This window comes from Taudactylus pleione, unplaced genomic scaffold, assembly GCF_031769625.1.
Source record: "Taudactylus pleione unplaced genomic scaffold, aTauple2 ptg000653l, whole genome shotgun sequence".
NCBI lineage: Eukaryota > Metazoa > Chordata > Amphibia > Anura > Myobatrachidae > Taudactylus > Taudactylus pleione.
In genome coordinates, this window is record NW_028285055.1 from 296,553 (window position 1) to 317,090 (window position 20,538).

Below are 20,538 nucleotides of genomic sequence, written 5' to 3' on the forward strand. Positions count from 1 at the left end.
GGCCCCAGATGGTAGGCATTCCCATGGGAACACATCTGTCTGGGCAGTCACTCCCCTGGCCCGCTCACCAAAGGGGTCGTGCTTTCACTCACCATCGACAGCACGCCCCCTTTGGTACGAGACCTGGAGCGACAGCTTGCCCGTCGCTATCCAGGTCTCGCGCATGCGCATGACGGAGCCGGCACTGGGCCAACATCGACCCGCTTGCGAGCGGGTCTGAATCAGGGCCAATGTTCTAAAGGGTCTATGTGAATGGTAATAATGATGAGTCTGTTCTATGAGCCTGATTCTGAGGTGGGAGTAAAGTAACAAAGAGGAAGTAATTGTGCACCTGGACAAACATCTTGCAATGCAAAGGGGATATATACATTTATAACAGTATGTTTGCATGCAGGGTAAATACTGGCTGCTGTTGTATGTAACTTACAAGTGCTGCGCCGTTTTATTGTTACACTATAATTTAGATTTGGGTTTGGATACACCACATCTAAATCTCTTTGCACGTGTTATATGGGGTTGGATATGGGATGGTGGTGCTCGTGATCTCAGTGGTCAGAATCCCGATGCCGGCATCCCGACAGGGTTAGGATATAGAAAGCTATATCTGTTGGTCAGTATCCTAGCACTCCCCCTCTCCCTACCCCTAACCCCAACCCTACCTCCCTGGTGCCTAAACCTTACCCACCCATCAATTGCCTAAACCTAACATCCCCCTGCAGCCTAAACTAAACCCTTCCCACTTAGATGCTAACAATAACCCCCCTAAGCCCAGTACTCATCATCAGGATGCCGGCATTAGGATTCTGAAAAGTGTTTCCTGCACCGACATTCTAAGCTCCGGCATCCCAACTGTGGGGACTATGACCCAATACATCTGTCCCCCCTCCTCTGTTCAATCAATCCTATCTGTGCTTAAACATGGAAAAACATGAGCCAGGCACGATTCTTAGTATATTTAACCCTATGAGAGTCCTGAATCTGCAGTTACCCACAGGATTTGATGGCACCATATTTGTATTGTGTGAATGAGCAATCTCACTCTATGAAAGTGCTGAATGTGCAGGTAACCACAGAGTGTGATGGCACCACATCTATATTGTGTGAGTGACAGCAATCTCACTCCATGAGGGTGCTGAGTCTGCAGTTGCCAATAGGGTTTGAAGGCACCATATCTGTATTGTGTGAGTGACAGCAATCTCACTCCATGAGCGTACTGAATTTGCAGTTACCATAGGAAGTGATGGCATAATATCTGTATTGTGTGACTGACAGCAATCTCACTCCATAGGAGTGCTGAATCTGCAGTTACCCACAGGGTGTGATAGCATACCATATCTGTATTGTGTGAGTGACAGTAATATCACTCCATGAGAGTGCTGAATCTGCAGTTACCACAGGGTGTTATAGCACTATATCTGTATTGTGTGAGTTACAGTAATCTCACTTGATAAGAATGCTTTTTCCAGGGGCATAGCAAGAGATGAGCAAGCCCATGTGCAGTCCCCATATGGGGCCCTCTCCTCTCTCCCCGGTAGTCAGCATGCATCTACCACAGCAGTAGACTCTGGGCACTACTCTGTGCCCAGAATCTACTGCATATGTGCAGGTCACCAAGAAAATTGTGCAGCTGCCATTTTCCCAGGGATTTCCCCAGTGCACATGTGCAAAACACCTGGAAATTGGCCTTGGTGACCATTTTCTAGGTGTTTTGTGCAGGGCTGCTACAGCCAATGTGGGACTTTTCAGAGTTAGTATTAAAAAATATGGGTGCAGGGTGTGTGGTGTGGGCCCCCTCTTTACCCAGGGGCCTGAGTGCACAGCAAACTCTGCACCCATTATAGATACACCACTGGTTGAATCTGCAGGTAACCACAGGATGTGATGGCATACCATATCTGTATTGTGTGAGTGACAGTAATCTCCCTCCATGAGAGTGCTGAATCTGCAGTTACCACAGGGTGTGATGGCACCATATCTGTATTGTGTGAGTGACAGTAATCTCACTCCGTGAGAGTGATGAATTTGCAGTTACCCACAGAGTATACGGAATAGCTAAGGTGACCAATGGGGTCATGCAGCCGGCCGTCGCAGCCTCGAGAAAGAAGCCGGAAAATCTCTGTCAATGGCAGCGACATGCCTTAGTTTCAGGAAACGGAGGTCATTGCCGCCCCCTCCCCACCACCAAATGGCAGCAGAATGTCAATCACTGACAGTCTGCTGCCAGTGTACATGCAGGATCGCAGAGCCGTTCTACACATCTGCCCCTTTAGAATGTAAGCTCTTATGAGCAGGGCCCTCTACCCTCTTGTGCTTCTTCCTACTTTACTTTCATTAACTTCTTACTCCCCACTAGGGCACCTAACACTTGGTTGCTTATGCTCTGCTGCTTATCTGGGTGTTATGGTCGATAATGTAACAATGTATATTATCCATGTCCTTGTCCTGCATTGTATTGTTTTGTACTGTAAGTCTTTGGTCACATATTTGTTTATGTACTATGTAAGGTGCTGCTGAACACTTGTGGCGCCATATAAATAAATGATAATAATAATAATAATAATAATAATAACCAGTGGTGGATTAGGCCCTGAGAGTACAGGATATTTCTTTTCCACCTAGAGAGGTGACAGTTATTAAAATGTACATAATTGTTGCTGTCAACTTTTTTGATATAGTCTCAGTCTATCCATAAATAGGCCAAGGGAAGTGTCTAACACAATATCCCAAAATTCTATCTCTATTGACAACTCTCCCTGAAGAGTCCAGCAATCTCCCTAATTGCACCTTACCCCCATTCTGTAACTGTTATATACTTGGAAAAAATAAATAAACCAGAGACATACAGGGGTGTCTTAAGAGAGGAAGGGGCCCGTGTGCATTCCCCATCAGGGGCCCCCTCCTCTCACCCTGGCGGCCGGTAGCCGACTGACATGGCTGGCCGGCCATCGCATCATCAAAAGACTCTGGACACTAGAGTGTGGCCAGAGTCTATTGTGCATGCACAGATCGCCGAGGAAATGGCACGGCCGACATTTTCCCAATAATTTCCTCACAGCGCATGCGCAAAACGCCTGAAAAATGGCCGCAGCAGCCATTTTCCAGCATTTTGAGCAGCGCTGAGAGACCCGACGCGGGACCTCGGAAAGGTAAGTTTTAAATAACATGGGTGCAGGGTGTGCGGTGCAAACCCTCCTGGACCCAGGGGCTCGTGTGCACTGCACACCCTGCACCCATTATAGATATGCCCCTGGAGACATATACATCAAATGGTATAATCAGGGTCATTTCCCTGCATTGGTTATAATGCACAATACTCCATATGGCCACTTGTATGGAACCACGTGTAATACACAATACATGAATAAGCATTGAAAAGTATCAGTGTGTTTTAATCAAAAAGTAGATCTTACTAACTGCTTTGGGGCTTATTTACATTTGAATGCAAGTAATATTTATCTAACATATCTCAGATGTAGCAGTACAAGTCCACTTTACCGCCACGCTCATAGGTGTTACTTTCACTACAATATCTCCCTGAAATCCTTTATCAAAAGTAGGCAAGTCTGTGGTACAGTACTTCACACTGACATATAGGGGCATATTCAATTGAATGTGAGGTTTAGCAAGGAAACACACCTTGTGCCCCTCGTGCCCAATTTTGGATTACCACGGGTATGTGCACTTCCGAAACTCACATTATTCAATAAAAAAAGTGGTCACAAGGTTTTCAGCTCTGAAAACCCTGTGCAGCGTAAAAATAAAAAAAAAACTACACTTATCTGCTCGGTGGTCTCTGCAGCTCCCGGTGGCCTCTCCTCCATATTCTCACTGGAGAGCAGGCTGCTGAGAGGCACCAGGTGCTGCAGGGAGGCACAAGGGCCCATTACGGGGGCGGCATACATATATTTGGGGGGGACCACCAGGGGTCACACATACACAGTCACACACTCATGCACATACACACTCATTCATAAACACTCACACATACTGACATATTCACCGCTGCTGCAGGAGACCGGGTATCGACGCTGGATGCAGAAGACAGCACTTCGGACGGTGAGTATTACTGACTAATTAAGCTAATTACAAACTTCCAATTGCTTATTTAGTCATTAGGAGGGGTGCCGCTGGGGTCTCAGAGCATTTACCGACCATTTTACCTCCCAGCGCTCAAAAAATCAAAATCCCCGATCCTAATTGAATAGCAAAAATCCCGCACCTGCAGGAAAACCCAGCTTTGCTCGCTCCTAATTGAATATGCCCCATATACTGACTGTGTTGGTGTATGCAGCACTTTACATTGACATATATACTGACTGTGATATATGGTCTTTCTGTTTTCATTGTTTTTATGAATATAGTTAAAGCGTATTTAGAGAATTATTTATGTTTATCATTTGTTTAGGTTGTTTAAACATTTACTTTGATATGTTATATATATTGTTTCCCATTATGGTTGTTTTAATCTCTACTGTGACTTCTAACTTTATTTACTTCTTGTGTAAATATGTATTTTGATAACATGTATATAATATAATTTATTATGTAATTATCAAAACAACAGACTACAAATAATTTGTGGATGAATAGGATACCACTATAATTTCCATATATTAACCGATTTATTCCATTATGAAAGAGTTATAATATACAAGACTTGTAATTCAGTAATGACTTTATATGCTCAGACCCCACTACTAATTTCTAAGGTATGCCACCACTGTCTGCAGTGTCACAGTGACCGGCACTTACTGCTGTGTACCAATTAGCATCATATTATGCAAGCTCCAAGTGGCACAGCAGTGCCGACATTGCCGCAAGTGTTCTGCATAAAACGCACGGTCAGTTTGTAATCAAAAGACACCTCTTTGTGGATTGAGACTTGTAGTTCAATGATGGTATTATGCACCGCTACTCAGACCCCACTACTATATTCTAAGACATGCCATTACTAAGACATGCCATTACTGCGTGAGCGCCGAACACCATTTTATACAGTGCCGCAGTGACCGATGTTAATGCGATGTGTTCAAGATTTATTTATAAATCTTACTTGCTATAAAGGATAATGAAATAATTCACACACATACAGATTCTAAAATAAATGACAATGCTGTTTCTTAAAGACAGCATAATTATACATGTATTTTTGCCAATGCAGAGATACAACAAAAAGCACTTAGGTTATATTAGCAGCAGTAGGGAATATTTGTGAAGTAAATTTTTGTGACACCCAGTGCAGCATCAGTCAGCCAATTTCATACATATGTACGGCAATAGCACCCGGCACCCTCGTTGTGTGCTCCCTCCTCCTTCCTCTGAGTGCTCCCAGACTGCTCCCCCCCTCTCTCTCTGAGGAGTTTTATACTTAATCCTGGCTATACCTCCAATTAATCCAATGGGGAATATTAATTTATTTAATATTCGTACGTGCTAGACCTTAATTGGTTATGTGTCTCTTAACCAAAATATTGACACTATTCGGTGTTATCTTTCTGTTCTCATGTCATAATTGCTCATCTGGCCTTCACCTCTGACTATTGCAGACAAAGGCTATCTCAGTTACATCATTTGTTTATAATTACTGAGACTTGCTGTCCGCTAGTCTGCTCACGCTAAAACTGACACACTTTAAACCCATGACTCTTTCTGCTAGAACAAAATGGCTACCACAGTTCTAACCTATACACATCTCTGCAGTTAATCACACCTGCATAGAAATAAACACTAATCCCTATATACTTTTTAATACATCATATAACATACCTTTAACTAGAATATTAAACAAAATGGCTGCTGTCTCAGACACGCACTTATTTACTTTAGACAGGTAAGGGAAGGCCTTATCATTCTAGGCCTGAGGCCATTCGACAAATGCGGTCTTCGGCAACTCACACAACTAATTCTAGTACTGAATATAATCTCAAACATTTCTACACACTCTTAATTGTGATAAAAGTAATAGTGAAATACACAAGCATGCATATATTCGTGAATTGCTGAAGAAACATGTACATCCACATAATTCTGTGTTATCACCGGTACTTACTGCTGTGTACCATTTACTGACATGTTGTACAAACCCTAGTGGCACAGCAGTACCAACATTGCCACAAGTGTGCTGCATAAAACACACAGGGGGTCATTCAGACCCACTCGCAAGCGGCAGTATGCTCGCAAGTGGGTCAATGTTCCCCACTGCGCATGCGCACAATGGAGGGAGCTCCGTCATGCGCATGCGCGAGACCCGGACTGCGACAGCCAAGCTGTCGCTCCAGGTCTCGCACCAAAGGGGGCGTGCTGTCGATGGTGACTGACAGCACGCCCCCTTTGGTGGGTGTGCTGGGGGCGTGCCTGCCAGACGGAGGCACTCCCTTGGGAATGCCTACCATCTGAAGCCGGCCCCACTGACATCACTAGTGATGTCAGTGGGAGTGATTTTGGCTCTGATAGAGCCAAAATCACTCCAGGGCTTGTGGCTGGGAAACCCTACCGCAGGGTTTCCGTCGCAAGTCCGATGGTTGCGATGGTCAAGACCATCGCGACCATCTTTTTGGACGCTCGTATATGCTGTGGGTGGTGACCCACAGCTATACGAGCGTCCAGGAGGACGCTCCATTTTAATGGAGGAGGGCCCTGATTCAGAGCGAGCGCTCTGGTCAGAGCGTCCGGCTCTGAATCAGGGCCACAGTCAGTTTGTAATTTTGTAATTTAAAGATACCACTTTCTGAGCTGAAACATTTTTTGAACTGCGCTTTCAAGGTTAGTAATAAATGAATGATGTAACAGTTCTTACAGCTTGGTAGCACCTGTCTGAGTAACTGTAACAAAAACAAGGCTTCTCTTAAAAATATACAATTTAATTTGACACAATATGATACACATAACTCACTGACAGTGGCGTAACTAGGGTATTTGGAGCCCAGGGCAAATTTGAAAATGGAGCCCCCCCCACTATGTGCGCATGCGGTGAAAAAAATGGGTGTGGTCACAAGGGGCGTGGCCACTGAAAATGGGCGTGTCAACATGACACACACCCCTTTCTTGTCACTGGGAAATTTTTTCCATTTGCACCTTAATGCAGTGCCCCTTATACAGTCCCCCCTATGCAGTGACCCTAGTAGTGGTCCCCCTTATATAGTACCCCCAGTATACAATGCCCCCAGTAGTGGTCCCTCTTATGCAGGCCCCCAGTAGTGCCCCTTATACAGTACCCCCAGTAGTGGTCCCCCCTTATGCATACCCTGATTAGTTCACATTATACAGGCCCCCAGTAGTGATCTCCCATATGCAGTGCCCCTTACACAGTTCCCCCTGTAGTAGTCCCCCTTATGCAGCCCGCCATTAGTTCTTCTTATACAGTGCCCCCAGTAGTGATCCCCCATATGCAGCCCCCAAGTAGTCCCCCTTATGCAGGCCCCCAGTAGTTGTCCCCCCTATGCAGTGCCCCCTGTAGTGGTTCTCCCTTTTCAGTGCCCCCTGTAGTGGTCCTCCCTGTGCAGTGCCCCCAGTAGTAAGCCCCTTATATAGTGCCCCAGTAGGAGTCCCCTTTGATGCAGTGCCCCCAATAGTAGTGGTCCCCCCCAGTAGTAGTCCCCAGTAGTGGTCCCCGCAATGCAGTTCCCTCAGTAGTAGTCCCCCCTACACAGTGCCCTTTATAGTGGCCCCAGTAGGAGTCCCCCTTAATGCAGTGCCCCCTGTAGAAGACCCCAGTAGTGGTCCCCCCCAATGCAGTGCCCCCAGTAGTATCCCCTCCCAGTAGTAGCCCCCAGTAGTGGTCCGTGCCCCCCCTTGAAGCAGTGCCCCCAGTAGTAGTCCCCTCCTTAGTAATAGTCCCCCCTTGTAGTAGACCCCAGTAGTGGTCCCCCCGAAGCAGTGCCCCTAGTAGTATCCCCCCCAGTAGTAGTCCCCAGTAGTGGAACCCGCCCTTCCAAAGCAGTGCCCCCAGTAGTAGTCCCCTCCTTAGCCCCCCCCAATAATTACACACTAAAATGAAACAATAAAGTAAAAATTCTTACCTGAATCCACGCTGCCATCCGCACATCAGTCCTCCCGGGCTGGCGCACTTTGCATTATGGGAGAGACGTCATGACATTTCTCCCATTACCCACTGCAGGAGCTGGAAGGGAGCGGCTCTTGCAGTGGGCGCTGCAGCTGCAGCAGTCAATGATGCTCATTGACTGCTGTTTAACACACACATTGCCGCCAGCGCTGGCGGTGATGTGTGTGCAGCAGCAGCAGCAGCAGCCAATGAGAATCTGTCTGACCTCATTGGCTGCTGATTCACACACACATTAGTGCCGCTCGGCAGTGATATGTGTGCAGTAGCAGCAGCAGCCAATGAGAGTCATCTGACTCTCATTGGCTGCTGGTTAACACACACATCGCCGCCAGTGCTGGCTGCGATGTGCGTGTCAGCACAACCTGAGCCAACCCGCCTGCCACCCTCCTCCTGGCACTATTGGGTAAGCACTCAGGGGGAGGAAAGGGGCTCAGCTGTGCAGCACAGGACCGGTGCTGGAGGCCTAGTGCTGGTCCTGTGTAAATGTGTAGTGCTGACCACACTCACTGCGGTCGGCACTACACTGGCTAACTAGGGCGGGCCGGTACCATGGCCGGCGGCACACACACACCCCCACGCCGCAGGTCCCATGGTGCCCAGGGCATGTGCCCCGCTCACCCTGTCCTAGTTACGCCACTGCCCACTGACATGACATACAACAATAAGAAATAGAAACTATTTCTGTATAACCAAGTACATATCACTGGTCAAGAAATATTATTAACTGTGTATTATGTTACTGCTAGAATACACATCAAGAGGGACCAATGTCCACAGTCATTAAAATTTTTCCTGATAGAAGTGTTTCTTCATTAAAAACTTGTACAGTAATTTGAATGCACAGCCCGTGAATAAATTGGTACTCTTACCTGTCGGCAGAGTAGTGAGTCCAAATGGGTGCAAGTAATGCTATGAAATGGCTGTAAATTGCCTGGTTCAGTAGCTCCGGAGCTCTACCACAATCCGATGAAGGTAACAGTGCACTGCTGTGTGAGTTGGATCCGTAATTCGGGGAGACCAGGGTGCAGATGGTGCAGCAGCCGCCTGCTAGCACCTGGTCATTCCCTCCATGGCTGCTTGGTCTCCGGTCCGCTCAGAACTCACTCAATTGCCAGATGTTAAGGTGAATAGTAACGGGCTGAAAAGGATTGAATGCCTTCCCACTTTTTGGGCTGAGATTTGTAGTTCAGTGATGGTTTTGTACAGTGCCCTTCAAACCCCACTGCTCATTTCTAAGGCATGTTATCACTGTGTGAGTGCCGCACATTCCTGCAGAACAATGTGCATGGCACAAGTCGCTTGGACTGGCACTGCATTTTCTAAAATGAGGTGTTATTGTGCTGATAAGTGTATCTAGCATAATATACAGGTAATGTAATAATGATTGCAGAACACATTTATACATTGTTTTTCAGAAGTGTACTCATGACTCAAACACAAATAATGTAATCCTTTATTATAAACGCTCTTGATCCATGATAATTACTGTATAGCGTACTGAATGACAGGTTCATTCAGCCAATCAGCGGGCGCTAATACAGTCATACAATTGTCTTTTTTTATGCATGCGCAGTGCAGTTTAGGAAAAGCGACATCTGGTGGACAGAAATTTGTATTACACTCTCTGACTTTTCCAGTGCTGCAGTACGTTATTATGCAACCAGGGCCGTAGCTAGGGTAGTGCGCCGGTGCCATCGCACAGGGCACCACAGGTCAGTGGGCGCTGTTTTGGCCTGTCAAATTTCTATTTATTATCATTATTGCTTGTAGCTTCCTCTAATTTCATCCCCAGCATCTCCTGGCCTCTACTATCGCTTCCCTGGCCCTTCCCCATGAGGCCATGGCCCTTTTTTGGGTGCATTATGTCCCTTTGAAAAATGAGGGAGGCGCCAATGCACTTTCTGGCACAGGGCACCAAAAAGTCTAGTTACGGCTCTGGATGCAACTCAATATGCTACAGCACAGAATGACTAGCAGGGCACTCTACATGGCATATAGAGCAAAGATGTAACAGGACACATCTGTATTTGAAGATTAGACAACAAAACGGAAAAAAAATTTGCAGATTAGAAAACTCCATTACTGCAATAGAAACTCCCATACATCCAGGGTCTTGCTAAGTAATTGTGCAAAAATAATGTCCTGCACCATGCACAATGGATACAAGAGTGGTAGGTTTGTAATACTGTTATTATTGTTATTATTACCACTTATTTATACAGCAGTGGTGCATAAAAAGCAAGTGTGATACCTGTGAGTATTTATTTCTGGCCGATGTTTTCTTTGCTGTGCTCTCTGGTCAGTTGGCAATGGCATTAAAGGTGTGCTGCAGGAGGCAAGTGGTAGGAGCCGATGGTAGCACTTCCAATCCTGCTATAGCAATGCAGCTGGCCGGTGTCTTGTCTCAGTCACACGCTGCCTCTATTGTGCAATGTGCCTTGCCCCTGTTACTTTCACTGGTGCTGGCAGAGCAGCATGTAGAGCTGAGGTCCTGGGACCAAGGAAGTAGAACTGGAGAGGTGTATCCTAGCGCAGACCTCACTTGTAGAGGGTAGAACTTGACGCGTTTCTCAGCTGTGAGCTGTTTCATCAGAAGATACATACAAGTCCACACAGTTAGAGGCGAGGTAGTTAATATACCGGCTGTTGGTATACAGATGCTCACAAAGCTGGCGACGTAATCCCAACACCAGTCACAATCCCTGTTTCGGCATTCTGACCGCCGGCATCCCAACAGTAAGTAGTAGGGCAATGGGAGGGTTAGCGGTTAGGGTTATGCACTAGTGGGGGAGGGTTATGATTAGGCACTAGGGGGAAGATTTGGTTTAGTCACCAGGGGGATTTAAGGATTAGGGTGTGGGGGGAGGGTTAGATTTAGGGGCAGGGGTAGGGGATGGGTTAGGGTACATACCGAGCGTTGCCAGTATTTTAACCCTATCAGGATGCCAGCATCAGGATTCTGACCACCAGGATCCTACTGTAAATGCTGGCATCCCATACCCAACCCAGTAAGAGCTGTGGTTGAAATGAAACCTACAACTTCATGCAAGGCCGGGTCGCTCTGTCTGTGAAATGGGCATTTCTGGGCATCTACTATGTGAAAATCCCCCTCCTGTAAGTGCTGTGGGTGAGGCAGACATCTGTGCATCTAGATGTTGTGGAGGAAGATGGGCCAGACAAATCTTTTGCACCAAGAATGGGGTGGGTGCAAGTGCCAAAATTACAAGGGCTGATTGAAAAGTAATGAGACTCCCTCAGTTTTTCTGTCCCATAGTTACAGTAGACGTGGCAACGCTATGCTGGTTATTGTGAAGCTCATACATGTGTCTGAACCTACGGTTGGACTGCCGTAGTCTTCTTTATTTGGTTACAGTAAGTGGAAGATCTTCGTACGTTTTGTCATGGTGGATGAGAAAGACGTGTCTGTGAGATTACATCAGAGATGTGTGATTGTATTTTGTGTTAAACTTGAAACTCATGAAATGTTACGGCAAGCATACGGTGGAGAAGCAAATAGCCATGCTGCAGTATATCGGTGGTGGAAGCACGTCAAAGAGGGTAATATGCGAGTGACTGATGAAGTGCATTCTGGGAGACCATCCACCATGGCTACAAATGTCTACATTGGCAAAGCTGCAGAGATGTTGCAAATTACAGATGGTTAACTTTTGTCACATGTCAAAATCGATGTCAGGAAATTTTGTATGCTCTCCGACATTTGTACAGTGCTATTGTACAATTCAATTTGTCATCACATCTGAGACTTATAGGTACCCACGTGGCACACATGATGCATATTCAGTTCCTTTGTCACAATATGCTTAACCTGATCGAATGAGATGCCAAGCAGAGCCGTAACTAGACTTCTTGGTGCCTTGTGCCAGAAAGAGCATTGGCACCCCCCTCATTTTTCAAAGGGACATAATGCACCCAAAAAAGGGCCATGGGAAGAGATAGGGGAGGCCAGGAGATGCTGGGGATGAAATTAGAGGAAGCTACAAGTGAGAATGATAATAAACAGAGATGTGACAGGCCCAAACAGCGCCCCCTGACCTGTGGTGCCCTGTACGATGGCACCGGCCGCATTACCCTAGCTATGGCCCTGATGCCAAGTGAAGCCGGAAGTTCACGTAAAGGTAACCTTCTGTCATTTAGCAATAACCAGCATAGCGTTACTTATGGGACAAAAAAACAGAGGCAGTCTCATTACTTTTCAATCAGCTCTCGTAATTATGACGGCTGCAGACAGGAACATATAAAAACATAAAGAAGTGTGAACGTACACATAAAGACAGTCGGATACTCAGTTTAGACAGGGGCCCACATTAGTATAAGTCACAGGTTCTCAAACTCGGTCCTCAGGACCCCAAACAGTGCATGTTTTCCAGGTCTTCTCACAGAATCACAAGTGAAAAAATTAGCTCCACCTTTGGACCTTTTAAAATGTGTCTGTGAGTAATGACTACACCTGTGCACCTGCTGGGTGACGAGGGAAATTTGACCTGTGTGGGGTCCTGAGGACAGAGTTTGAGAACAACTGGCATAAGGGAGTAAATCTGGCTGGCACATAGCTTCGCACTTGCGTCTGACACAGAATAAAGTACTTGGCGAGTAACAGCAGCTTTATATATTGTCTGTGACTTTATATTATTAGATAACTAATCGTGTTATTATTTTAACCATCAGTTAATTTTTTACACAAGATTCTGCCTAACAAATACCCGTACATAATGTATTTTGTGTATACATGTATGTGACGAGGCCATGTTTCCCTGAATGGCTGCATTAAGCTTCTTTCTCTCATCATTGTGGGGCAGATTTATATTGTATTTATATTATGAGTCACTCAGTCAGGAGGAATGGGAAAGTTTTAGGTTTCGTTTCTGCATGTGTCCAGCCCTATGTGTTTCCTTGTCCTTTATTCAGACTATTTATTCTCTGTGTGATTATAGTCAGCTTCTGGCAGCGCTGCTTATCCTGCGGACTGATAGATTCGGGGTAAGTAAATGGCTGTTACTCTTCACAGGCAGAACTAATGCAACAAATGAGTTCCTCTGTAATAACTTCAATATACTGTAGATTCCTGAGTCTAAAGCTGCATACACACGTAAAGATTATCTGTCAAACCAACCAACTAGTTGATTGGTTTGACAGATAATCTTTACATGTGTATGCAGCTTAGGATAATGTTATTTGGTGCTATAAGACAAGGGAGACAAGTATTTCATTAATACGTTACTGTATGTAATAAGTGATTGTCCTAATAAATCAATGTTGTTAAATATATATAATATATATTTATCTCTCCAAACAAACATATTTCAAGAACCTCATCACCTCCCAGTCCTCAAACCCCCGGCATCTCTTTGCCACTTTCAACTCCCTCCTCTGCCCTTCCCCTCCTCGCCTTCCCTACTGGCTCTCTGCCCTCGACTTTGCCACCTACTTTACATCTAAAATTGACTCCATACGTGAGGACATCATATCCCATCAGACCCTCAGCACTCCTCCCCCTCCTTGCCCTTACCACCCCTCCCCTTCTGTCTCACCAACTCTGACATCCTTCTCCCCTGCTTCTGGAGAGGAAGTCATGGCCCTCATCTGGTCCTCCCCTCCTTCCACCTCCCCTCTTGACCCTATCCCTTCCCGTCTCCTCTCCCACCTGTCTCCTTCTGCCTGTTCCCATCTGGCTCACCTCCTTAATCTCTCCCTATCATCTGGCACTGTCCCTTCTGCATTTAAACATGCTCTTGTCTCTCCCATTCTTAAAAAATCTACCCTTGATCCTAACATACTTTCCAACTATTGACCCATCTCTCTTCTCCCTTTTGCTTCCAAACTCCTTGAGCGTATTGTCTACAACCGCCTTACCACCTTTCTTTCCTCCCACTCCCTCCTTGACTCATTTCAATCTGGCTTCCGATCTCTCCACTCCACTGAAACTATCCTCACGAAAGTCAGCAATGACCTCCTTGCTGCCAAATCCAAGATCCACTACCCTCTGCTCATTCTCCTTGACCTCTCTGCTGCATTTGACACTGTAGACCACCCTCTCCTCCTGCAAATCCTTTACTTTCTCGGTTTACATGGCACTGCCCTCTCCTGGCTTTCCTCCTACCTCTCTGATCGTTCCTTCACTGTATCCTCTCATGACTCCTCTTCCCCCCCACTTCCACTAACAGTAGGAGTTCCCCAAGGTTTTGTTCTTGGACCTCTCCTTTTCTCCCTATATACATCCTCTTTAGGTGAACTCATTAACTCCTTTGACCTCCAATATCATCTCTATGCTGATGATACTCAAATTTACCTTTCCACCCCTGAGTTCTCCCCCTCGCTCCTTACCCGTATCTCCAACTGTCTCTCTGCTGTCTCTTCGTGGATGTCCCAGCGCTTTCTTAGACTTAACATGTCTAAGACTGAGCTGATAATCTTCCCACCCTCTTCCACTACATCACTTCCCACAATTTTATTATCTATTGATGGCACAACTATCTCCTCTAGCCCCAAAGTGTGCTGTCTTGGAGTTATCCTAGACTCCTCCCTCTCCTTTAAACCACACATTCAGCACCTCTCACAGTCCTGCTGCTTCCACCTAAAAAATATCTCTAGGATTAGACCCTTCCTCACCCAGGATGCCACTAAAACCCTCATCTACTCACTGGTCATATCCAGATTGGACTACTGTAACCTTCTCCTAGCTGGCTTCCCAGTCTCCAACCTCTATCCACTAGAATCAGTTCTCAATGCTGCTGCTCGGCTCATCTTCCTCTCCAGACGTTCTACATCTGCTTCCCCTCTCCTTCAAGCCCTACACTGGCTCCCCTTCCCCTTCAGATGCTAATTCAAGGTTCTTACACTCTCCTACAAAGCCCTCACTAAATCCTCTCCCACATACATTTCTGACCTTCTCTCCCTTCACACTCCCGCCTGTCCACTTCGCTCAACAAATGCATGCCGCTTCTCTTGCCAAATAATCACTTCCTCCCACTCCCACATCCGAGATTTTGCCCGTGCTGCTCCCTGCCTTTGGAATGCTCTCCCTCTCCCTATCAGACTCTTCACCTCTCTACAATTCTTCAAACGGGCTCTCAAGACCCCCTACTTCATCAAGACCTTTCAGCACTCATCCTAACCCACCTCATGCTCTTTCCTCCCTATCTTCCCCTTCTGTGTCACGCCTGTCTGTCTGCCCCTTCCCTTAGAATGTAAGCTCTCATGAACAGGGACCTCTTCCCTCATGTGCTTCTCTTTACATTTTCTTCTACTCTCTACTCCCCATTAGGGCACCTAACACGTGACTGCCAAATTCCTGCTGCTTATTGTGAGTGCTTTAATCGCTATTGCAGCAATGTATATAAGTTGTGTCCTTGTCCTGCACTGTAATGTACTGTAAGTTACTTGTTTCTTGTTCACCTATTAGTTCTATGTACCATGTAAGGCGCTGCAGAACACTTGTGACGCCATATAAATAAAGTATAATAATAATAATTAATCAGTGTATCTTATGTGGTTGTAAAGTAAATTGGAGCTAAAATAATGAATTATGTGTCTACAGTCAGTTTGTATCCTGCCCCTTTCTGCTAAAATCAGGAATCCTGGCTGTATCGGGCAAATTCAATAATGTGAATTTTGCCCTTAAATAGAATCCCTTATTAATTTATAGCACAACAATAAGAAATTATGCTAATATGGAATTTATTAAATCTCTTGCTGAAATAAGGGCTCAAATTAGTTGATGCTGCTATCACTTTACTTCTGGGTACGGAGCAGGTGAAGCTATTGCGCATGTGCGTCTGTCAGACTGCGCATACACAAGTAAGTGCCGACAGGCAGATTTCAGAAGGATCCCTCTCTGAAAATAGACCAGCGCCATCTGAAGATGGTGTAAGCTGCTAGGGCCAACATCTGGATGGTAAGCTAAGCTTTTCAGATCTTAGTAAATTTGTCAGTATGGCAGTCCCTGTAGACAGATATATGGACAGCTTCTGTGTGCGGTAGCAGAGGTACCTTCCTAATAACTACATAAAATATCTGGCAAGTCCGAAAAAACAGATTTTCAGAGGATTGGCCACAGATCTAGTTTAATAAATATGCAGCACAGAAACAATAGCCTATTGTAGGAGATTTCACAGATATCTGCAAAAGGCTAATTACAGTAGCTCCCAAAAAGCATTAACCACTTTATTCTCATAGGAACCTCTGTTCTTCTCCGATGATGTTGGCACTGATATGCAGACACATGGCCAGAAGGGGAGGAGTCCTTCAAATATGCCAAAGACTCCTTGTTTGTGTATTGTGCAGGGACAGCCTGTTCTCACAACTGCTGCTCCAACATACATGTTTTATATATACAGGGGGCTAATTACAGTATGCTAAAAAAGATGGACACAGATGGATAAACAATGAGGCATGTCACGACACCGTGCCCAGTTTGCGCTCAGATACACCAACCTGACGTAGCTGGTTGGTTGTGACATGGGTTTTACATTTTCCAGATACATAAATCTCACTTTAACTCACAGTTATACACAAATATAGCATGGGCCTCTACAGGCACGTGAATTCATTAGAGCACAGAGATAACGCTGATAAATTTTTAGTATTTATTGAGAAATATCTCCCGGGTTAAATTACAAGAAAAATAGGTAAATAAACAAGACATATATATAGTAATAATAAATGCACAGATTGATTACAGATAAGTAGAGGTTAGAAAGTCAGAATCCTAAGGTATCTTACGCTGAAGTCTTAGAGAATCTGTGTGGAGGGAGACCAGCATAGACCGACATGGGGAGCACTTCTTCGCTCTCAGCTATCCCTAGAAGTGAACACCTAGCAGTGTGGACTGCTGAGCATTATAGTTCCATGACTTGCACATGCCCCAGCAGCCTCCACCCTTTTCAGGCTCCAAAATAGTGGTCTTTGCTCTCCCAGGGCCTGTGTAGTTGCAAATTAGCACAGCTACAGGACCCAAACCTCAGAAAACACTCTTGGCTTTGAAGGTATTTTATTGTAGGAAGCCTGCTAATGTAAGGTGCTACAAACGACCCTCTTGCTGTATTCGAGCAGGGCCACCTGGAGTGAGAGCAGATGTTATGTCCATGAAGCTTGTCTTCAAAGGCTAGTTATCACATGGTCATTTGCTCTGTTTAGCTAATGCAACCCAATTTTGACATACTGTACAGCCATTTCTGAAATATATCCTTTAGGGGAATTTTAATAATATACACACTTTATCCAAAGAGCACCCAAACTACGTAAAGTCATGACACAGGCTTTTGATGAATCACTGTAACATATGGCGATGGTCACAAGGCACAAAGAATAATATCGTAGGGTGCTGCACTCAGCCTCTAATGTGTGGTTTTCTAGGTGACATAAAGTAACAAGTGTAGTTTTATCTACAAAATACAGAGAGGTAAACATGATATAACAATCCAAATGGTCAGTTAGAATGAAAGGAGGCACATGAGATAACCAAATACATAATACATCACTTTACTAATGAATGATAAAAACAGTACCTAAAGCGTAGATGGTAATCATATTTGATATATGGCACACTAAGGGCTCAATCCAATTAGGTGCGAATGGCGAGTTGGGAGTTTGTTTCTTGAAACTCACATACTTCACAGTAAAGCGCGTTCCCGAGAATTCTCCAATCCAACTAAAAATGCCTATTCGCAGTACTCGCAGCGGAGGGGTGCGAATTGACAGACAAATGAGATTTGCAAGAAATGCATGAAAATTTGGGGAGACCATCCTGGACCGTAAAAAAATTAATAATTTTGTTAGCAGGACTGTATAGACGGCTGTTTGTGGGCATTAGGAAGTTATTGTAGGTTTTGAAATGGTGTCAAATGGCTGATTTGTGTTTTTTTTTAAATGCAAGAGAATTATAAAAATCAAACTTTTACGTTTAATCTCAAACAAATGAAAGAAAAATGCAAAAAAAAAGTAGGAAAAAGGGTGATTTTGGGGTACTTTGAGGGCACTTTGAAAAATTAAAAAAAATTATACAAACTATTATTTTTCAACTAAAAAATAATTGCAATTAAATTTAGGGTGCCTAAACTAACAAAAAAGTTGATTTTGGGGTAATTTGAGGACATTTTTTTTTTAAATCCCAAAAAAATTACATGTAATTATTGGACTAATTAAGCTATTTGTAAACTTCCAATTGCTTAATTGGTCATTAGAGGAGTGTCCAAGGGGTTCAGCACAGGGTCCTCACATTCTAACCTTAAAATATTTTCCTTTCCACCTCTCACCCTCAGGGAGGTGCGAATGGAAAGTTGCGAATTCAGTCTGACTGATCGGTGCGAGTTGCTAATTAGATTGCAAAATGAATTCGCTATGCAAATTCGAAGTGAAAATAGCAACTCGCACCTCGCACCTAATTGGTTGTCCCCTATAACTCTTTGCTTTGTAATATACTAGCATAGGATCCAAGATGTTGATGGGTGTAAGAGAAGTCTGTGTAGTGCATCCTGCTGCTCTATGAATAAACAGTCAAGAGTCTGTGCACTATATCACTGCAGCTGAAATCTGTCTTCTGGTTCCCCGGGGTATCTGGCAGGTGCTAGGCTGCTCCAAACTGGGCTCCAAACTGGGCTTTCCTTTCTGCAGCCCAGCCGCCAGCAGTCTGTCTGAGACATAGGCATTCCTTGGGGTCCGGATATTGCAGAGAGACTGCAGCTGTCTGGGGGGTATGTTACCAGTTTCTGTTCATCGGAACTTACCCCCTGTCACCCCCCCTGCTATGGAGGCTTTGCTTTTTCAGCCTCCTGCCACTGTTCACTCTGTCTCCTTGCTGGTCTACTCCTTCAGCGTCCATCACCTCGCCGGCTTGCTCCTTCAGCGTCCATCACCTCGCCGGCTTGCTCCTTCAGCGTCCATCACCTCGCCGGCTTGCTCCTTCAGCGTCCGTCACCTCGCCGGCTTGCTCCTTCGGCGTCCGTCACTGAGCAGCTCTGGTCTCACTGCTGGGCTTCTGTGACCGTTAGTATGGAGGGGTGGGAGTTCTGCAGTGATGTTACATCAGCAAAATTCGCCATATTGCTGTTGTCCTTCTTGTAATATTCAAACGCATTTTAACCATACATGGCCTTCATCTAGGTTTATCAGCATAATCTATACTGAGAAGCTTAGACTAGCAATAACTTGTAGCTATATTTACTCTAGAGATTTGCAGTTTGGTTTTCCTGAATATGAACACAACTTAGGGGTTCTGAGTCGAATCGGTTCCCACCCGCTAGGCTGCGGTCGAATGCAGCCAACAGGGGTCCAAGTATGTAAATCCCACGATCGCACAGCAAGTCATCAGGACGCCCACTATGTCTTAGCGTGCAGCAGCAGTGCGATTGCAAGCCAGTCTAATGACGCCCCCTTTCCCTTCGTAGCAAACGTCATCTCCAGGAAGTGTGTATAACAATCGGTAACATCGAGAACCATCTGCTGCATACGCAGTGGTTGTGGTTGACCCTACCCTACCGCAAGCACTGCGAGTGCTAGGTGACATGTACAATGACGCTCCACTTTAATTATGCATGCCCAAAGAACGCTGTTTTGACGTTCGCACCACCACTGCCCCGTTTTCAAGCACCGTCCCCTGTCACCACCCACAAATGGCACATTCTATCACTCAAAGTAGCAGACTGTCTGTGTACTTTGGGCAATCACTTCCCAAATGCAGTGACTGGCTCGCACACTGCAATGCATACACATCGCAGCGCAGATTGCAAAAATTGGGTGGCTGCATGCAAAGTTGCAAACGCAGTCTAGCGAGTGGGTCTGAATTGGGCCCAGAGTTCCCATGTATGTCTGCTGTCAGTTTGGAACTTGGATTAAAAGCTCTTGTGTTTTGGATTTCATGTAAGTGGCGCCCTCATGATCCATCATTTCACACAGGCGAGCAGAGGGAGAGGGTGTGGGACTCTAGGCTATAAGCAAGCCATCAGGCTCCCATTAGATTTAGGTTAGGAGGAGTTAGGTTTAGGAGTTTAACAGGTAAAGCTGGAGACAGGAGTAGGTGTCTGGAAAATTGATTTCTTTAAAAAATGATAAAAACAGCTAAAATAATGTAATGCGTACCTGTTTTTGTTCCTACAGTATTATGAACTTCAACAATAATAATGTCCAGTCATTTACAGTGAATTTTTACCACCTCACAGCTCATAATAGTGTTTTCATCTATATTGACCAAAGGCTGCAGCGAGCAGTGGCACAAACACATTGCAGTTTAAAAAGGAATATAGCACATATAGGAGACATAGTGGCACTCGAGTGGCAGACAGGATGGCAGTTTAATATAAACAATACAATGCATACATGCCTACCCTCCCGGTTTTCGCGGGAGGCTCACAATTTTTCAGGTAACCCCCCGCACCCCCGGAAGGGTAGGCACTTAGCCCGCATTTTGCCCACTTCCTAGTAAAGTGGGCAGAATGGGGAGAAATTCCACGGTGATCGCCGGT